Genomic DNA, 12,235 nt, shown 5'->3' with positions numbered 1-12,235 from the left:
TACTTTGAATGAAAGACCATCATTTATTTATTCATTCTACTCTTGATGGACATTTGCCAGTTTTTGGCAAACTTTGGATTTTGCTAAGGCTCAGATGGTAGGGAAGTCCTGCATCCCCATAGACACTTTGTGTTCTTCTGCAACTTCAGTTCCCTACCATAAATGGTCAGGACACTGCCTGCCATATCTCCCGATTATTAATCCAAATTAAATTTCAAATGCTTCTCTTGTCCTAAAAATGCAAAAAGTCTCCTTTCTTGTAACAAAATTTAAATACATCCACTTATTGTTTCAAATGTTAGGAACTGTGTGAGGTGCTTCCTTGGGGGTCTGCTGGGTTGGGGTCCTTTGCCCACTAGGTCTCCTTACTTGCTGCTCCACTTGGGTTAGATGGCTTATGGCTAGAATAATGGAGAAAACCCCACATGGACCCTGTGGTTTCCAGGAGTCTAACTTGTCTTTCCAATATGGAATGCCAACATTTAGTTTGGAAAACAGAGGACATAATATGCTCAGGGTGGAAGAACAGCAGGAGGGATTAGCAATTTTATACCAGGCTCAAGGGGAAGGCCTTTATACAAGCTCTGCACAAAGTCAGTCATCAATGACTGCTTGTAGAATGAATAAGTGAATCCATGAAGCCCTAAAGATGGAAAAACAGAACAAGACTCTAAGATACGGGATGAAACTCTGCATATAGGAGAATACATCCTATGATGGCATTATCAACCCTAGACTTGGAGCCAGCTTAGTATTTCTTTTGCAGGAGAATTGAAGAGGTTTTAGGAGAGTATGACAGCCGATCTTTGATGCAGACATTGAAAATTGGGGATGTAGTGCTAAGAAAACCCTGACCCGAGGGTGCGGAGATAAAAGTTCTAGCTCTTCATGTGATGTGTGCAAACATGTGCCCCCAGTAATGAGATGTTTCTCTGTTCATAGCCAGAGCACATACTTACACATTTGTCTGTGAACTTTAATAGCACGACCCTTGCTCATGTGATCATCATTACTATTATTTTTTAATCACTGCAATTTTCAAGTTTACATTTTATTGCTTCTCAATAATAAAGTTTCCATCTTGTTCCCTGTTTTGGTAGATCCTTTGGTGGGAAACATCTGGAACTTTCCACAGGGCAATCACTTCTATATAAAATGACCATCACTTTAGAGGCCAACATTACAGTCAGAACATCGTGGCTGTATGAAAGCTATTAGAAATAGTATAGAGGCTGATATCAAACGCCTGCCTCAGATGCCAGATACCTTTTCTACCTCCTCTGCCATGAGCCCCAGAGATTCCCCTGAGGGAAGAACTTTTGGAAGACTCTGCTCTGTGAGGAAGCATCCTAGAGGAGGGATGATACCGTGCATGATGATGGCTGCATGCTGTAAAAGGAGGGATGGTACCATGCAAGATGATGGCTGCATGCTGTAAAAGACTGCATGCTGTAAAAGGCAGACGATTAGCAGAGGTAGCATTTGTCCAGATTGGAGCTGACTCATAAGGGGACTTCAATAGAATGATCTCCTGGCTGCCAGTCTAGTCGGTAAATTGTCACCCTGTGATTCTTGTGCCTTTATACTGGCGTCACTTTAATAAAATAGGATGCTGAGTGCTTCCCCATGACTAAAGGTATCACTTCCAAATCTGATCACACCATCTCCACTTACTTGCATAGCATCCCAGCAGCATCTCTGACCTGACGGAGGCTGGTTTTCACTCAGCTTGTTTGGCTTGAAGGCAAGAGTAGGACCTGGGGGAGTTTCAATTCTCCCTCCCAGGGCACACTTCAGACAGCGGTGGAAAACACACAGTGGTTTAATTTTCAGTGAAACTAGTCCCTTATGAAATCATCAATCAGTAACAATTTAAATAATCCATAAATTGTAGTTACAAAGCTGTTGCACAGACATCCACTTAGGTTTTCAATTAGGACCACTTAGAACCAATTAGCTTCACGGTAGAATCACATAGGGAACATCTTACAAATACTGACTCCTGTGCCTGTCCCTAGAGATTCTGATGAATTGGTTCAGAGTTGGGGCCACTGACAATTGTCATTGAAAAAGAAAGTCCTTGAGATGATTCCAGTGGAAAGCCAGGGAACCACTGGCTGGCATGATGTCACCTATCAGATAATGCCTCTGCTGGGCGGCTCCATCTGACAGAAGAGGGAACTGAGGCTCACTTCTATCTACCTACCATCACACAGTGCAGGCACACTTGGGAATCCTGTCTTTAGACTCTAAGACTTGCCTCAAATTAGCAACATCAAAGATAAAATGCCAAAACTTTTATTTAGATGGTGATCCACAGTTTATAAAGCACTTTCACATCATTACCACATTTTATTCCTACAATAATCCTGTGCAGCAGGCAGGAAAGCTATTCTTGTTGCTATTACTACTTCTACTACATCATTGCTTGCATTTCAAAGATGAGGAAAGTGAAGCTCAAAGGGTTTCACACTGTCTCATGTACTCACTCACTGCTCAGTAATTCTACGAGCTCTGTCTGCTTTCCTATCTGGCTCACTTCCTTGTCAACCAAAATATGCTCAGCCTATGTGGGCACGCAGACATGCCAGTAACACCAGCATGGATCACTCCCCTTCCTCTCACCCCACACCCCAGAACGATGGGAACAACTGCAGTCACAGGACCCCTGCATGTTCCCAACCAGAAAAACTATCCATCGGCCATTTAAAAAGAAGATTGTGGTTGTGCGCCTCCTGTTGTACAGGAGGTCCTTTGATGGAAGTGGCAGTGGCTACAAGCCAAGAGAGGGAGGAAAAATAAGAGCAGAGTTCAACCAGAAGATCAGCCTGAGTTATAGCAGGGGAGATGGGGCTCTGGGCCACTCCTTATACAGAATAAGGAATCTTTTATTTATTTATCTGTAGGTATCACTGGGATAGCTAAATCTGCTTGAGCATTCATTTGTTCATTCATCATATATTTATGTCTCTCACCTCTCTCAGTCCGTCACTCAAATGCCACTTCCCCAGCATGCCTTCATTGACCACCGTCACCAAATTCAATCCATGTCCAGCAGTGCTCCACATTCCACATTCCCCGTGTCCCACCTGACTGTTCTCCACAGCACTTCCTATCATCTGACCTATGATACTTTTTCCTAATCTCTCTGTTGATGATATGTCTCCTTCACTGGACTGTAAGCTCCATGAGAAAAGAGATTAGGTAGGACTGTGCCTGAAACAGTGGCCTATAACCTAATGATCTTACAACGTTCAGTTTTGTGTACGTTCTGGAAAACATACTTGTCATGTCTTACCGAAATAATATCTGCCCCTTCCAGAGGCTATTGCTTTTTTTGCTAGCCCCCAAAACAGCAAATCAGCAACCAACAGCTCAGTAGTGCTAGAATCCTCCCATTTCTCTTCCCTTTATAGTGTTTAAGCATAGGGATTTTGGTGCTAGATTATCTGGGTTGGAATCTTGTTTCTGCCACTTACTAGATGTGTAACCACAGGCAAATAACTTCTTTGTACCTCAGTTTTTTCATCTGTAAAATGGGAATAATGCTAGGACCAACTTCACAGGGCTATGCTGAGAGTTAAATGAGTTAGTATTTGTAATGAGCTTAAAACAGTGCCCATCTTACATTGAGGACTATACAAATGTTTGCTAAAATCCCTCCGTTCCCCCATTGTAGACTGCTTCTCCCCGCTAACTCTCTCCAACCCAAGAACTTCAGTGGAGGTGGTGGGGGTGGGAGCTGACTGCATTATTGTTCCCAACTATTTGCTCCCTCCTACTCATAGGATTACATGTCCTTCTCAATTCGGCTTTAGAGACAGAAATTAATTTTGATATTACCACAAGAACAGTATTATTTGAAAGAGAACTTTACTAATACCCACAGTTCTGCTAATTGCCAATTTATTAACAAGTCAAAATACAAATTGCTTGGGATGCTTTTCATGGGTGTGCCTAAGTAGAGGGGCTATTGATACCTGGATTTCTGGAATGTATTTCTGAATGTCCTTGATGGTGTAAAAGACCCCATTATAACCCCCACTTTTTCTACAAAGCTCTCTGAATGTGCCAAGTACACAGAGCCCACGTGGGCTGAGGGGGCCAATATGGGAAGAGCAACAGATAGGAACTTTAATTGAACATCCTGTGCAGTTCAGGAGATTTCCTGCTTAATAGAAGTCTTCTGAGCACACAGTAGTACTTATTTGCTTCCAGAATTCCAGGTGTGATAGCCTCTAATAGGCACCCTAGTTTTCACTCTCTGTCTACCTGGAGGCTACATGCAGCCCTAGGTTACTTCATGTATTAGCAAGAGCAAGGATCTTATGGGTAGACAGGTAACATATTTCACAGCAGACAATTGCTAGGCATCTCTGTCATCCCCTCCAAAGTGCCTCTCCCTGTCAGTTGCCATATCTGCTCCTCTATCATCCTTCCACACCTCCCGAAAGTCCCCTCTATAATTCCAAGGATCTACTCTTAGATTTGGCTTCCATATCTCATTCACTAAAAATGCCAGGCTAATTTTTAGAGAAATTATAACCACCTAGTGTTCCCCAAAGTATATCCCCATGGGGATCATGGCTCCCTTTCCGTGCAGGAATAATACCTATTGCTGCTAGAAATATGTGATTTCTCAATATTGTTTCAGAAGTAATAGTATTGATACATGGCCACCCAACCAAAAGCCCAGTTGCTTCTTCATCCTCAGTTTCAGCTTTTCTTCCTTCAGGCAGGGACTTCCTTGGGTCCCCCAAAGTGGAGGGTGCCCTACCTACAGAGGATCCAGGACCTGACCCTATTATAGAACTGATAATGAATCGTGATCCATTTTTCTTTCTTTCCCCACCCTCCCAGGCTGGAAGCTTATTGATGTCAAGAAACATGTTGATTATTTTTTTCTTCTATATTCCTCATACTTAACACAAAGCTTAATGCATAGGAGGTACTCAATAAATGATTTTGAATAAATGAAATTTATTGGGTGTCAGTTGCATTTAGAGGGAAGTTTGTAAAAATTTTATTCTCTAGAAAGCAGTTAACCATTGGAATATGTGGTTGAAAGAAGTAATGCCTTGTCTATCTTGGGTGGTTTAAATATTGATAATAATGGCAATGTATATTTTAATAAGATTTTCAATTTTCAAAGTATTTTCATAGAAAACATATTTTACTATATTCTTTTCCCAACCCTTTTCCCAACTCTATGATTTCATTGAGTTAGCAAACACTTCTGGCTGTTCAGTGGTTGAGGTAAGACTGGTACCTTGCCTTTTGAGTATAAATTGTTACAACCTTTCTAGAGCTAATACTTATTAAAAGCCTGAAAAATGCAGATGCACTTCGAATTGGACAATACACTTCTAGAAATTTATTCCAAATGAACAGACGTGCAAAAAACAATTTTGTGCAAAAACAATCCCTCAGTATTATTCATAAAAAGAGGATGTTGAAAAAAATCTAAAAAAATCAAATCATAATGGATTATCAAACTAGATCATGTATGGATATACAATGAAATCTTACTTAACCTTTAAAATAATATAACACAAAATTTGAAACATGTGAAAAGGAAAAAGAAAACTAAATACAGAAAATAGATGTGTTTGACCTCGATTCTAATATATGTACCTCAATATGTGCACAGAAGAAAGACTGAAAAACATATATACACCAATATATTAGCAGTGGTTACCTCTGGGAGGATGATTCTAAAATTAAAAAGTATATATTACCTTTGTAATGAAATAAAATAAAATATTACTGAAATACCTTAATAAGTTTATTACTTTTGTAATTGGTGGGGGGGGGAGGAAGGGAATCCTCATAAAAATTTTATCACCATGAAAACAATCAGTGAATGAAAGCCTAGCATTTCATGGTGTAAATACATGGAAAAGTTCCCCACTAGTGTGGAATGCAAAAATTGCTTGTTTGTGTTGTAGTAAAATTTTCAGCAGCTGCTGACAGCCAACCACCCTGTGTTAATTAGTGTCTGTGGCTGAGCAAACACTCTGCCTCTCAACAGTGCGTGATATCCCACAGCCTGCTCACTTGTTTTTAAGAATTCCCTCCACTTCTCCGAATTCCTTTCTGTGTCAGTCTTAGCATTATTTAAAATACACAGGGGTGACTAGCCATTATTTGCTGTTAAGTCTCTGGCAAGTGAGTGACAGCCAATTTCATGGAAAAACTCCTTTTTCAGAGCTTCAGAGAAGGATGGGGTCATCTTATTAAACAGTTTAAGAAATTCATAGCGTTCTCTCTGAGAAGCTGTTTTACTCTGACCTCTCAACTCTGTTAACCCTTGGTATGCAAACAAAAGGACCTGAGAGTTCAAAGGGTGGTAAAGAGGGGAAGCTCCTGGGTTCAAGGTTAAGCCCCTGAATGCTGGTTGCCCAGGAGTCTGAGCATCTCTGCCACATCTTGAAACAACTACCAGTCCCAAAGTCCCTCTCTCTCTCCTCATTTTGCTTCATCTTGTACCAACACGTCTTGTCTCTACTAGATTTAATCATCACCCTTTCTCACTCATGTACAATATGTTCTTTCAAACTTGGTTATTCATTCAAAACTTCTGGGCTACGTATCCAGAAAGATAATTACTTGTCTCTCTTACTGGCTTACAGTCACTCTTTTTTTTTTTTTAACTCAGCTTCCCTCAGAAGCCCTCTCTTAGCAGAAAAACCACTTGTCCAATAAAAAATGTAATGTCTAGGATCCTTAGTTAGGCAGGGTCTGGTCCTGCGTGACAATGGGGAGAAGAACGGGAAACCAAGATTCACCCCTTTTTAATGCATTTTCAGAAAAAGTCAGGGTCGACCTAGTTTAGTGGCTGGAACATCCATCCATCCATCCATCCATCCATCCATCCATCCATCCATCCATCTATTTTTCAACAAATGTCCACTGAGTATCTATGATGCATGGACAGAGCTCCGAGAACATAGTATTGTGCTAAAACATCTTTCTGAGTACTTAGTCTGGTGTTGAAGAGAGAAGCCAGCAAAAATCTTAAATGTAAATGATACAAGCATTAAGAAGGAACTCTGCAGGTGTCATGAGAGCCAATAGCAGGCAGATCTGACCTGGTCAAGGAGGTAGGGGGCCACCCTGGGAATGAGGAGTGGAAAGCATCCCCCTCTCTATTCACAGCCCTGTGTATAACTGGGCATGGCAGGCGATGCTGGTGGCTTCTCCAACAACCAACCGCTTTCCCTTCTGTTTTTGCTCATAGAGGTCAGTTTTGTCAGCTATCAGCTGTCTAGTCCCAGGGGATGGGGAGGTATCAGCCTAAGGTAACCATGGTAACCTCATTTCCTGTTTGTCTGTGATTGGTTTAGGAGTGGTCATACAACTGCCCAACCCTGTCCCCACTCTCCAGTTCTGTCCACTGAGACATAGCAGAAGTTTTCTGGGGTCAGCTGGGAAACATTTTTCTCCTTGGTGAAAAAAAAAAGAGTGTGGAGGAGAAGTCTCCTGCAAGTGGCAAGAGTCTGGGTCGTGGTGGTATTGTGATATTGTGAATGGCTAAATCAAACCTGGAACTAGTTTTCTCAGGACTTGGGTGTGCTGTTATATGCCCACTGGTGAATCCACTTTTAGCTAGGCATCAGACCTTGGGGGGATTTCATCAAAGTGTAGTATGGACAGCTCAGTGGTCGAATTGATGAAATGGGTATGTTACCGATTCTAGTGGCTTAGAGGTAGAGAATGGTGGACATTGGCCGAGAAGTACCAGGAACGAAGTAGTGTGTTGCTAGGGTTATTGCTTTATTGGGCACATTTAAAGTAACCATTTTGTTTTTGTCACTCTTCTCACTATAACTTTATCTATTTGATTATCCTTCTGACTTTTCTTTTCTGTTCTCTGGACAATGGCTGATTTAGTACTAGATAGAGCTCACTAGTGAAATTCCAGTACTCTTCATATCTGTGTATTTATGTGCATGCTATGTCAAGGAAATATGGAATCTGCTCTGCTACTTAGCCATGTATGTAAATGGCTCCCACCCAGTGAGAAATTCTTTCAAATTCGAGAATAAGTCATAAATATTTGGCTACAAACTGTTGGAAGTCCTATAAATGGACTAATTCGATCCAGTTTTCTGGATACGTGATCCTTTTGTAGCAAACAAAAGCCATTGACATGTTTCGAGGTCTCCTGCGGTAGATTCAGAGTTTTGGGAGCCAGAAAAGCAGTGTCTTCTGGTGTCTTGTGCACAGGAAAACAGATTCAGTAGCTCTGGTGCCTAGGCTGCTATGAGCGCCATTTCCTCTTTGCCATTTTTAGATTCTAGCTTTTGTGGGAAAAGTCGTCTCGTTCTAGCCCTGGGTCCACTCTGTCCTTTTGCTCAGCAGCTCTCAGGAGTCACTTGGTAATTAAAAATCCATGAGACTGTTAGAGGCTCATGGCTTGGAGTTGGATGTAAACAGAGGTTGCAGCATGATCCGAAGGGGGGGTCACACCTTTGGAGCTGATATGCTGAGGGATCTGAGCAGAGACAAAGTAACACCCACCCCTGAGAGAGGTGGTTCTGCCATTTATCCGTCAAATTGACTTTGGCACATCTCTTCCTCTTGTTAAACTTGAATTTTTTTTTCTGATAGAAAGCATCAAGAGGGTCTCATCTGCTTTCCTCAGCCAGTTATTGTGAGGATGAGATGAATTAACACAGTGACAATGCTCCACATTACGGCAAGTGCTACGCAAGTGTGAACACGAGTTGTTAGTAAGGGGTGACCATTGCTCCTCAGAGTCTCTATGTCCCTCAGGCTCTCTGATTCCAAATGGAGAAGGTGTTCTTTTCCCCACCGAATGTCTTTTGAATGTCTTGGGAGTTCCCAAACTCCCAAAGGTGGGCTCTTAGATACTGATAGGCTGCCATGTGCTACCAGGATGATGATTTCCTTTTGGCTGGGAGCCCAGTGACTCCTGTGTGTGAATGAGGCTCTGAGCCCCTCTCAGCGCAGGATTCAGAGGAGGGTTTCTTGCTTCCTAAGCTGCTCACAGGTCCTAGGGGCCACACAGTGGAGGAAATAGGACCCCACAACCAACCCCAGTCACTGCTTTATTTGCAAGTGTGAACATAAAGAGCTTTGGGGTGGGTGAATGCATGTTTGCTCAGCGCTGAGCCCTTGGCAAAGCATACAAAGTTTGCCTTTGGCCTTATTTCACTTTCTTTTTGGAATTTTCTTCTCTCTTTCCCTACAGAGCTGGTGATTTTAGGCTCCCCACACTTTCCATAACTCTCTATTGCCAGTACCAGCTTCAATCTAGAGGACAGCTGCTCAACAGAACTTTCTATGATGATAGAAATGTTCTGTATGTACACTGCCCAATATGGTAGCCACAGCCACAAGGGGCTATTGACCACTTGAAATGTGGCCAGTGTGACTGAAAGACTGAATTTTTACCATTGTTTAATTTCAATTAATTTATATTAAAATTGCCACATGTGGCTAGTGGCTAATGTATTGGGCTGTCCAGATCTGTGAAGCTCAATACCACAATCATTTCAGTCTCTCCGCGGCAATCAGAATTAACCTGTCCTGTGTCCCAATTCTAAGGCCCTCTTCTTAGAGATGGATCAACAAGATAATCTGATAAGCAAATTCCTATCCATAAATTAACATCTTCTCTCTCTTAAGTAAGTTCCTAAGTTGTGAGCAATGCCATACTTTAGTCAAAGCAAAGGCTCAAATAATAGGAATTTGAAGGACTCTGGCAGGCAATTATGGCGGATGAAAAGATTATGAGCATAGAGTTTTAGACTCACTTCAAAGCACACTCTATGGATGGCACATCTCCCCCAGTGCCTGGGGCTGCTTCTAAGTTCTTCCCAGGCTTTTGCAGTCTGGGGACAGTTAAGGTCAGAGATGTGCAGATAGGAGCCTGGGAAGTGGGGGTGGGGGGGCTAGAAATGGGAGAGCTGGAATGGGAAGAACCCAAAAAATGCCCAGCTCTTGTAAAAGAACATGGCGTGCCAGTCAGAGTGTTATTCTGTTTCACCCTGGGGAGAGGTGCCAGGGAGAGGTTGTTAGGGAATAATTGTTACCATTGGGACAGGATTAAAGGATTAACAGTTGAGTCAAAGAACCCAGAAACCAGACAGAAGGCCACAGAATGGACTGTGGCACTTTTTGGCAGAGTCTCAGACAGGAATTGTATTTCTACTCTTAATTCTAATTCCCCCTAATTTTAGGGAGTTTTTTTTCTTCTGAATTCTTTAATGAACATTGCTTTCTAGATATTCTTTTCACCCTGAAACTGAGCTGCGTTCCTGTTTCCTTGGACGACTATGTAACTGCTCTCAAGTTCTTGCCTGTGTTTTCACAGATACCCACTGGCATCAGAAGCAGTCTTACAAACCAAAGACTAGGTTGCATAAAGGGTAGGAGGTAATGGGGGTGGAGCTCTTGAAAAGGGATCAACTGGAGGCATAAGAGGCACACATGGAGATGAGCAGGAAGAGCATATACCAACCCTAGAGATTTTACTCTTAGAGCCTTCGCTTGCTTATTAAATCTGCTAAATAAGCAGATTTGCTATCACCACCTACCTGCTTTTCATTCTTTGAGGAATGAAAAAATGGATTTCTAGTGAAGCCACTGCCTAGAATGCATGCTGCCTGTGGTTTTAAAAACATCAAATTTTATGAAGCAAATTGGAGACTAAGTCCCAAATCTTTTGTTCCAAAATGTAGTTTATAAATAAGAATACAGACAAATGAAAAATCACAGCCAGATCCCTCTGGTGCTTTGCAGCACACTTCAGATTACACAGTTCTTTTCTGGACCTCTTTGAACTCGTGAAGGGAAGGTCTGCTCAAGGATTTAGCATTGCCCTGCTCTCTCTTGTTTGCCTTTTCTTCAAGGAAATCTCATGAGGCATTTGGTTGGCATCAAGGGGCCGAAACCCAGAAAGGAGAAAGAAACTCAGAGAAGCCAGTCATCTGGCTGGGTTGATTCATCAGTTGCGACGTCACCAAATACTTCTGGGCAGGGCTATTATGCCACAAGGTCCTGTCGTGCCAAATTATTTTGACAGCTATGGCATCCTTTCTGCAAGTACTTGTAATGTTTGCTCTGAACACTCTCAATTTCCGTCCATTTGCATAAAAAATAAAAGTTCTTGTTGAACTATGTTTCTCCGTGAAAGTGATTTTGCCCCCCCCCCCATTTCTACCCCCCAGGGAATTTGGTAATGTCTGGAAACATTATTTTATTGTCAGTACTAGGGTGGAAATTTTGTCCTCCCTGGAACCTTAGGCAATGTCTGAAGACATTGTTGGTTGTTACAAGTGGGATGGGGTGGTGTCCTACTGGCATTTAGTGGGTAGAGACCAGGGATGTTACTAAGCATCCTACAATGCACAGAACAGCTCCCATGACAAAGAATTAAGTGGCCCTGAATGTCAACAGTGCTAAAGTTGAGAAACTCTGGCCCAAAGAGAAAGCTCAGGCTTGGTCCTTGACACTGAAATGTCAGATAGCCCTCAAAGGACTATCACTTTTTCAATATTGGAAGAATAGTAAATACTATGAGGTGGCCTCAGGAACTACTAGCTTAATTTTGGCTAGAATTCCCTTCTACTGAGGACCTAGTCAGTTTCATATCTTCCTGAATCGTCAACTTCCTCTGAAGGAAAGGACGTGCATTCTCAGGGTTACACATGTCAGGTTGGTCTCAGCTGGTCTAAATCCCATTTTATGGTGGTAGATAGAGAGGCAAGCTTTGACACTTGATTTCTCTATCTGTAAAACGGAGTCATAATACATCATGACCTGTCTGTGCACTGGGGCTGGCATTCCAGGAAGGTAGAAGAGGGGCTTGGTGTTTGAGCTGGCATGAAGGTGGAATGTGTGAGGTAAGTCGTAATAGAATATTGTAGGTAGGGAGAGGAAACCAACAGTTTGCAAGAATCAAGCTCAGTGGTCTTAGGTCTATAAAGTGATTTTCCTTGCCAACAGTAGGTAGGGAAGAGCCTGAGCCCATCGTCTATGAGTCTTTCCATAAAGTCTGTCAATGGGTTGGGAGGGAGGAGACACATAACAGCAACAATATTAGGGAGTTGACAGGGGCACAGAAAGCGACGGCAAGAATTTATGTAGAGCTGCTTGGGAAACTATAAGCAAACAGTATTTCTTTTTCTGCTTTTAAAATTAACATAATCATTGTTGAAAAATTTCTCAAGTGCAGAAAAATATAAGCAGAAAATAAAAATATCCC

At 42.1% G+C, this 12,235-nt stretch overlaps 1 protein-coding gene across 5 annotated transcripts in view; it reads right to left on the bottom strand.

Annotated features, from left to right (window-relative positions):
• PRLR (prolactin receptor) overlaps positions 1–12,235 on the bottom strand; it is a 141,381-nt gene that overhangs the window by 20,331 nt on the left and 108,815 nt on the right. The gene's annotated exons all lie outside the window — the stretch shown is intronic.

Source organism: Rhinolophus hipposideros, assembly GCF_964194185.1.
Source record: "Rhinolophus hipposideros genome assembly, chromosome: 7".
NCBI lineage: Eukaryota > Metazoa > Chordata > Mammalia > Chiroptera > Rhinolophidae > Rhinolophus > Rhinolophus hipposideros.
This window is presented reverse-complemented; position numbering and strand designations above follow the sequence as displayed.